The sequence below is a fragment of the Mandrillus leucophaeus genome, unplaced genomic scaffold (genome assembly GCF_000951045.1).
Source record: "Mandrillus leucophaeus isolate KB7577 unplaced genomic scaffold, Mleu.le_1.0 Scaffold645, whole genome shotgun sequence".
Taxonomy (NCBI): domain Eukaryota; kingdom Metazoa; phylum Chordata; class Mammalia; order Primates; family Cercopithecidae; genus Mandrillus; species Mandrillus leucophaeus.
In genome coordinates, this window is record NW_012106975.1 from 1,617,318 (window position 1) to 1,626,254 (window position 8,937).

Consider the following 8,937-nt stretch of genomic DNA (forward strand, 5'->3'; position numbering starts at 1 on the left):
GGTTTCACCATGTTAGCCAGGATAGTCTCGATCTCCTGACCTCGTGATCCACCCGCCTCGGCCTCCCAAAGTGCTGGGATTACAGGCTTCAGCCACCGCGCCCGGCCTGCATTTCTTAAAGTAAGTTCAAATTATGTATTTTATATCTAAGATTCCATCTCAAATTTGCTCATTTATTAACAGGACAAGGCCTTTACCAATGAGACCATACATCAAAAGTATAAATACAATCATAATTCATAAATGTGTGAATTATCTTTTCCTCCAACATTTGCTTAGTTTCAATTTTTAGTTTGTCTACACTGTGTTCAATGTAAGAACTGTTACTTGAGCTCAAAATTACAGAAACATTATTAATCTTTCTTAAGTTCATTTCCCACATATCTTGGATCATTTTGTCCCTACAAAATTACTCAGTATTGTACAAGGTTGAGTTTGGAAGTGTAAAAGTCACACCTGCTATCAAAAAAACCCAAAAAACAAAAAACAAAAACATGGGGGGTGGGGGTTAAAAAATAATAAGAAATCCACTGTATCAAAATGAATTCCAACGGTGTAACCAATACCTTGCAGCTGTTGTGATATCTTCATTTTACAGGCTGGGAGGAGAGACATTTCCCTCAAACTTGTATAGAAATTCTTTAGTTATGCTTCTAAGGACAAAAATATATGGTGAAATTGATTTTTCTTCCTGATCTAAACGTTCTCATGCTTAATCTCTAACTTAAAATTTTTGTAACTCAAATCATTGTCAAAAGCTTTAATAAGGGTCAAAGCAAAACTCTAACAATCATCGTTAATAAAAATAATATTGATTTAGAAAAAGGTTTTCTTCTCAAAATCTGAGATTAGAAAAGAAAAAAAAATCAACTAAACTTAAAATAATTAAACTGAGGAAATAATGAGACTTTTCTGAAGAAAAATAGGGAAAGCCCCAACATGCTGGGGCTGCATGATCTCAAACTGTAGTAATGTCCTTGTTACACTTTGGCACTAGGGCAACCAGGGAAAACTTTAAATTCATTGTATTCAATTTGTCACGGCATAGATTCTGTTTGCAACTCCAGAATCTATTATATATGCCAGTGACACCCAAATACTATGTGACAACTTTTAGAAACGAATTCTAAAGTATAATGTATTTTTTAATAGACGGCAATGAGAAATCAGAGGACCAGTTTCAAACTGGGTGTTAATCTTGGGTTTTAACCTCTTTGGCTTCAATTTCATCTGTAGAATAAAGAGAGTTGGATTAAATTATTTCTAAGGTCCTTTCCTGCTGTGAGATTCTATTGTATTTTCCTGTGGAATTTTAGATAATTCAAATCACCACATATTTTAGTCTCCTAAAGTATTTCAACACTCTGGCATGGCTAAAGCTGGCGAGCCAGGTTCCTGTAATCAAAATTTGACGGTAAAATCTTTCACGTGAATAGGCAATAAAAATGATCCCTCCATAAGGTAGGCAAGAACTAGTATTTTAAAATGCTTTGAAAAATAATGCTGGCTCTTTATGTGAACGGCTAGAGACAGACTTTTAAAATGACTAGATAAATGGCTTAATAAAAAAAAAGTGTTCAAAAATGCTTGTTAGGAAGACAGGGCAGAATTCCCCATCTGTCTGCTTTAGATGAAGGTGGAGATTGATGAGCGGGTGACACCAGTAACACATCTGTGTTGGTGCATGTCACACTGTAGGAATTAATGCCAGGTTACTAAAGACGGTCATTTGAGATTGCTCAAGAATCATCCAGTTTACCAACTGAGTGAGTTTTATCAGAAGAGCAAATATGAAAGAGTGCTCAAATTAAAAGGGGTATTTAAAAATTTCCCAAAGTACTTTTCCTGAGTTTCTCATTTACTATCTCAGAAAGGCAATATACACCCCTCTTTTTTCATTCTAAAAATTTTCCTTTAGTAGACTTTTTCACTTAATGTTTTGTCTATTCTAGAATGTAAACTTTAATTTTTAAAGGAAAAGGAAAGCTTTAATGAGGAATATATTTTCTGTTTTAATGTTGGTTTTGTTTTCTGATTATAAAACTAACACATTCATTTTCTTGAAACCTAAGAAAATGCAGAAAATTTCACAATCACCCATATTCTCACTACACAGATAAAACATTGTAACTCTTTTTGATGTATTTTCTCTGAATATTTTTTCCTTTTTGCCTAAATATAGAAATTAAATATAAACAAAATTAGGATCATACTAGATGCATAAAGTATTATCACTTTGGATTAGCATTTTCCATGTAATTAAAATCTTCTGAAAACATGAATTTTAGTAGCCATATATTCCATTATATTTGCCATTACTTATATATCACACAATTGTAACCATACTACTATGTTATGTTAGATCTCAACTTGTTTCTCATTTATTTATAAGAATCTTGAATTAAAGCTAGGAAACATAACATCCCCAATTGTGGCAAACAGTTTTCCTTGTTTGTGGTATTTTTTAAGATGGTTTTCGGATAGGCATTAAATTTTTTTTTCAAAACTTGTAATTTTTCTTTGTAGTTTTTTTTTTTTTTTGAAACCGAGTTTCACTTTTTGCCCAGGCTGGAGTGCAATGGCATGATCTCGGATCACTGCAACCTCCACCTCCCAGATTCAAGTGATTCTCCTGTCTCAGCCTCCTGAGTAGCTGGGATTACAGGCACGCACCACCACGTCTGGCTAATTTTGTATTTTTACTAGAGATGGGGTTTCACTGTGTTGGCCAGGCTGGTCTCGAACGCCCGACCTCAGTTGATCCGCCTACCTCAGCCTCCCAAAGTGCTGAGATTATAGGCCTGAGCCACCGTGCCCAGCATTTTCTTAGTAATTTCTATGACTGTTTTCACAATTAAAGAGTCATCCTTGATCCAGATGTTAGTTTTTCTCAATTCCACTTACTTAATAATCTAGGTCAGCTCTATTACTTTCTGATGCTTCAATTATCATCTTTGATAAAACTTTTTTTTTTTTTTTTGAGATGGAGTTTTGCTCTTGTTGCCCAGGCTGGAGTGCAATGGTACATTCTCGGCTCACTGCACTCTCTGCCTCCCGAGTTCAAGTGATTCTCCTGTCTCAGCCTCCCAAGTAGCTGGGATTACAGGCATGTGCCACCATGCCTGGCTAATTCTGTATTTTTAGTAGAGACAGGGTATCATTATGTTGGCCAGGCTGGTCTCGAACTCCTGACCTTAGGTGATCCACCTGCCTCTGGCTCCCAAAGTGCTAGGATTACATGCATGAGCCACCACACCCAGCCAAAACTGTTTTAAGGGGAAAAAATAATCTAAAAATCTAAAAATTAATTTTCACAAAATGTACAGCACCCAATGTTGTGAGAATAGTAGCTAATCATGGCACACTTGTACAGTTATGGGATTGAATTTCCAGAGTCTGGCTGAACTGTCCAAATTGGCTGAACTGTCCAATGGGCTACAGTTTCATGCAATCTAGTAACAGTTGTTCACTGAGGTTTAATTAACAGTGGGGATGAACGTAGATTCTGAGTCGAATGGGTCCTTCTAGAACTACAATAGTGGTAACAGAAATCTCTCAGTTAATTGGTGCCCATTTTGTTAGCCAGGTTTTGGGAAACTGGGCTATGAGAATAGTGGGAAAATGGGGATCTATTTTCTGTTTCCTCATTTCCTGAAGGGGAGTTGCATATGGTTTCTTGGCTTGTAAGAAGAAAGGAATTTTAGTCTGACCTCATTTGAGAATGGGAACTAAGTGGAAGTCAGGAGCCCACTGAGTTATCAAGGGGTTTGACTTTATGGAAGTGTTATATGTGCTGTGCAGTCTATTTCATTTTTCCTGGAGTATCCATTGACATGTCTACCAGTTCCTTTCGCAGAATCACATTGTTTTATTTTGGCTTCAACATGGGCAAGTCCCAGGGCAGAATACATTTAAAAAATCCTAATTCCCTTTTTGAGAATGGGTTTACGGTGTTATTCTTGCATCTGTAGCTTGAAAACAATTCTAGTCAGTGAAAGACTGGAGGATTAAATGGGCCCCAAACCAAATATAAGAACTATAATTCTCTACAGTATGCACATACTAAATTATAGTCTAGAACAAAGATCCTGAAGGGGCTTTCAGTTCATTCAGAGCAACTTCATAACACGACAAATGCATGAACACCAAGACTCCCATATGCTTTCCTTGTGCATACAGATCTTTCTTACAAAGCAAACTCACATTCAATGCCAAGTCAACTGAGCTTACTCAGTTTTCCCAGAACCTGACTTACATCATAGATTGAAGTATTTTGGAGGAAAAAGGCTTAATATATGTAGAATCCAAGGGCTCTCTGTTGTCATTAATGTTCAAATCACCCTTTCTATTCCTTCTTCTGGACTTAAATCTGGCTCTTTCATATGGAAAACTTAAATCTTTCTATAATCTTGGCTTGCTTCTAGATACCATCTTTGACAGAGAGATAGAAAAGATGTGTTACTACCTTTCCTAAGAAGGGTTGCCTAAGGACAGCCCTTTATTTTCTCAGCATTATTAAATTATTCCTTTTGTCATCTCTTCTCCACCCTAAAATGGAACACTAAGAAATAAAAGATACAATTTCTACTCTTAAGTACCAAACTAGGAAGATGAGAGGCTAACAGAGATGCAAATAAGAAAGCAAATAAGGGAAGACAGGTGCAAGAATGTGATCACGTCACAAAGTCCTCCACTTCTGGGATTCTGAAATCAAAATGCTGCTTAATGTTGCCATCTTCAAATCAAGGGGGAATATTTCTACATATATATCTATTCCCCCTTGATTTGAAGATGGTGACATTTTGAAGATGGCGAAGTGGCAACTCAGAGTGGAATTGGGTTTATTAAGAAACTCTAGTAGAGCAGACCTGAAGGGAAATCATCTCCCTCTTCCTCCAACTGCATAGATCCTCCCTCCCACTCCATACCAGGAATACGAAAATTAATAGAGTATTGTCCCTGCCGTCCAGGTATACACAGACTAGTCAAGAGGGAGAAGGAAATTTTAAGACTGGTAGTGGGGAGAGTTCTTAAATCCCTCACGTCATTCTTTTAAACCATTCTGATTTCACTCAAGTCTTCAGTGAAAGGCACTAAGTTAAAGTGTAGAGTTTGATGCATTTTTACCTGTGTACACATCTATGTAACCACTACCCAGATCACGAGATACAACTTTCCCCAGCACCCCAAAGGCTCACTTGTGCCTCTTCCCAATCGATAATCATACCCTGTCCCCAGAGGCAATCAACATTCAGGCTTCTATCACCACAGATTAGTTTTGCCTAAAGGATCACCATTTAAAGACAGCCAAAAATAAAAGTTTAAGCAAAACCTCACATAATTAAAATTCAGGTTAATTCAAGTTTATGAAAATACATAAAAATGAAGTCCTAGTAATGTTTCAGTCTTAGTAATGAGTGACTCCAAATGAGATTTAATTGATTTTTTTTCTCTTGATGTTTTAGAAATACCTTTTCCAATGACTTACAAGGTACAGATCTTATATAACCTATAGAAGGCTTCTGACGAGCAACAAAACTTCAATGATCTACAACAAAACTACTACTAGTACTGTTATTTGTCATTACATTATTTTTACTAGATTATTACTTTTTAAATCCATACTATTCTGCCTCCCTACATTTTAGTTTCTTTCCAAGTTTGAGTTCTCACCTGAATCTACAATATCTAGTTACAATAAGTGCATATACTTATTGTAATAAACAAAGAAATGCTTCAGTGTAAAAATTACAAAGTATAATCTTTAACTCTGATACTTTGGTTTGACAGAATCTATCTATCTATCTATCTATCCATCCATCCATCCATCCATCCATCCATCCATCCATCCATTTAGAGACAGGATCTTGCTCTGTTCCCCAGGAGTGCAGTGGTCCAATCATGGCTCACTGCAGCCTTGACCTCTTGGGCTCAAGTGATCCTCCCTCCTCAGTCTCCCAAGTAGCTGGCACCACAGGCATGTACTACCATGCCCAGCTAATTTTTTTTTTTTTTAAGAGACGGGTCTCACTATGTTGTCCTGGCTTGACAGAATATTTAAATAAAGCTGTCCTGCAGGCTAATGTGAATATAAAACTAACCATAACAGTGATAAATATAGATAGGAAATAAAGACATGAAATTTTAAAAACTTGATGGGGGTAAGAAAAATGCTGAGTGAGACATTATGAAAATGACAGTCACGTGAAAGGGTGGAAGAGGAGGCTCTGTTAATTGTGAAAGAGGGCAGAAATGGTCACAGTGCACAAAATAAAAAGAAAGAAAAGCATAAGATCATGGAATGCAAAAAAAGAAAACTTTAAGAAGAGGTGGTAAACAGAGATTGCACGCTATAGAACTAAACAGGAGAAGAAATCAAATGAGTTTGTCAAAGGAGTCACTGACCTGGCATTGCCAGGAAAGTAATGGTGACAGAAGTTAGACTCCAAGGCACTAGGAAGAAAAAAGACCATATGAAGTCAAGGTATTAAGTATAATAATACATTTAAAATAACAACAGTCGACATTTACAGACTTCACTATGTGCCAAACACTGCCCTACGCACTTCACATATATTACAATATTCTAAAATTCTTAAAATAATCCTATAAGGCAGGCATAGATTTTATAGATGGAGAACTAAGGCACAGAGAGGTTAAAGAAGTCACCCAAAGTCACATAGATAAAGAGGCAGGATTCAAACCCAGGCAGCCTACTCTGGAGCCTACATTCTTAACCACTAGGCTATACTGCAGCAAAAAATTTCTATTGTTTTCATAAAGTAGAAGGTGCTGCTGCCCATGTATGGGTGCTGCGAGAGTAAACTATGATTTAACAAGGGATAGAAGAATACTTGAAACAAACAAACAAACAAACAAACAAAAACTGAAGGAAGTGTGCTTGGGAGTTAGCCATTAGAACTAACTTGTGACAGAAGCATGAAACCAGAATGGATAACGTCTGCACTGTTTCCATTTTCTTCCAGCAAGCAGCGTTTGTTAGCCTGCGAGCTGGAGCAAAGGCATCAAAATTCCTGAAGATGACAACATACAGCTTTAACATTTAAACTAGAAAATTCAGTTCAGATAATTTCTCCAATTACTACTAGCATTTCCAAAAACCCACTGAAAAACCCACTGCGTATCCTGCACCAGGTAAGGTGTTAAAGTACAACATGATATAAACAGGCTAAAGAAATTAGGTGGAATTCTTCTTCAGGGTCTGTGCAAGGTAGCATTGTGAATATGCTGTTTCTACGACCTAAAAATGACCAGGGCAGCCTACGACACATCACCTATACCCTCATGATTATTTGTGTGATTTCAGTTCTACGATCTCAAGACTGAACCTGTACAGCACCTACTACATAGTAAGCACTTAACTGTTTCTTAAGCTATTACTGAAATGAAAAAAAAAAAAGTTATAGCAAGAAAACAAAACATATTTCATTCTCTTGTGTTTGCACAGCATAGAGTCGTGATTAAAAGGAAGGCCTCGAATCAGACACACTTAAACTTCATTCCAGATTCTACCACTTATTACTAACTTTCTAATTAATCTTCCAAACACTTTTTTTTTTTTTTTTTTTTTTTGGAGATGGAGTCTCTCTCTGCTGCCAGGCTGGAGTGCAGTGGTTGCAATCTTGGTTTGCTGCAACCTCCGCCTCCCAGGTTCAAGCAATTCTCCTGCCTCGGGCTCCCGAGTAGCGGGAACTACAGGCGCCCGCCACCATGCCTGGCTAATTTTTATATTTTTAGTAGAGACAGGGTTTCACCATATTGGCCAGGATGGTCTCGAACTCCTGACCTCGTGATTCACCCGCCTCAGCCTCCCAAAGTGCTGGGATTATAGGCATGAGTCACTGCGCCCAGCTTTTTTTTTTTTTTTAAATTAAGGATCAAGATAATTTATTTAGGTAGAGGACCTGAAAGAGATAATCCCCAAATTAACTTGTAAATGAGATTCTAAGAATTCTTCTGAGTTTTATAAAACTTAAAATTATTTTTTTCTCTTCTTTAAAATTTACTTTAAGTTCCAGGATACAAGTGCAGAATGTGCAGATTTGTTACATAGGTATACATGTGTCATGGTGGTTTGCTGCACCTATTGACCCATCTTCTAAGTTCCCTTCTCTCACCCCCCACCCCTCAACAGACCCTGGTGTGTGTTGTTCGCCTCCTGGTGTCCATGTGTTCTCATTGTTCAACTCCCACTTATGAGTGAGAACATGTGATGTTTGGTTTTATGTTCCTGTGTTAGTTTGCTGAGGATAATGGCTTCCACCTCCATCCATGTCTCTGCAAAGGACATGATCTTTTTCCTTATTATGGCTGCATAGTATTCCATGGTGTATATGGACCACATTTTCTTTATCCAGTCTATCATTGATGGGCATTTGGGTTGGTTCCATGACTGTGCTATTGTAAACAGTACTGCAATAAACATATGTGAGCATGTGTCTTGAATGATTTATAATCCTTTACGTATATACCCAGTAATGGGATTGCTGGGTCAAATGGTATTTCTGGTTTTAGATCCTTGAGGAATCGCCATACCGTCTTCCACAATGGTTGAACTAATTTACATTCCCACCAACAGTGTAAAAGTGTTCCTATTTCTCCACAGCCTCTCCAGCATCTATTGTTTCATGACTTTTTAATAATCTCCATTCTGACTGGTGTGAGACAGTATCTCATTTTGGTTTTCATTTGCATTTCTCTAATAATCAGTGATGTTGAGTTTTTTTTCATGTTTCTTGGCCACATAAATGTCTTCTTTTGAGAAGTGGCTGTTCATATCCTTTGCCCAATTGTGATAGGTTTTTTTCCTTATAAATTTGTTTAAGTTATTTGTAGATTCTGGATATTAGACTTTTGTCAGATGGGTAGATTGCAAAAATTTTCTCCCATTCTGTAGGGTGCCTGTTCACTCTGATG

The 8,937-nt window shown here is 37.2% G+C and overlaps 1 protein-coding gene across 2 annotated transcripts in view; it reads right to left on the minus strand.

Annotated features, from left to right (window-relative positions):
• Positions 1 to 8,937, minus strand: part of DISP1 (dispatched homolog 1 (Drosophila)) — a 206,324-nt gene that overhangs the window by 38,571 nt on the left and 158,816 nt on the right. The gene's annotated exons all lie outside the window — the stretch shown is intronic.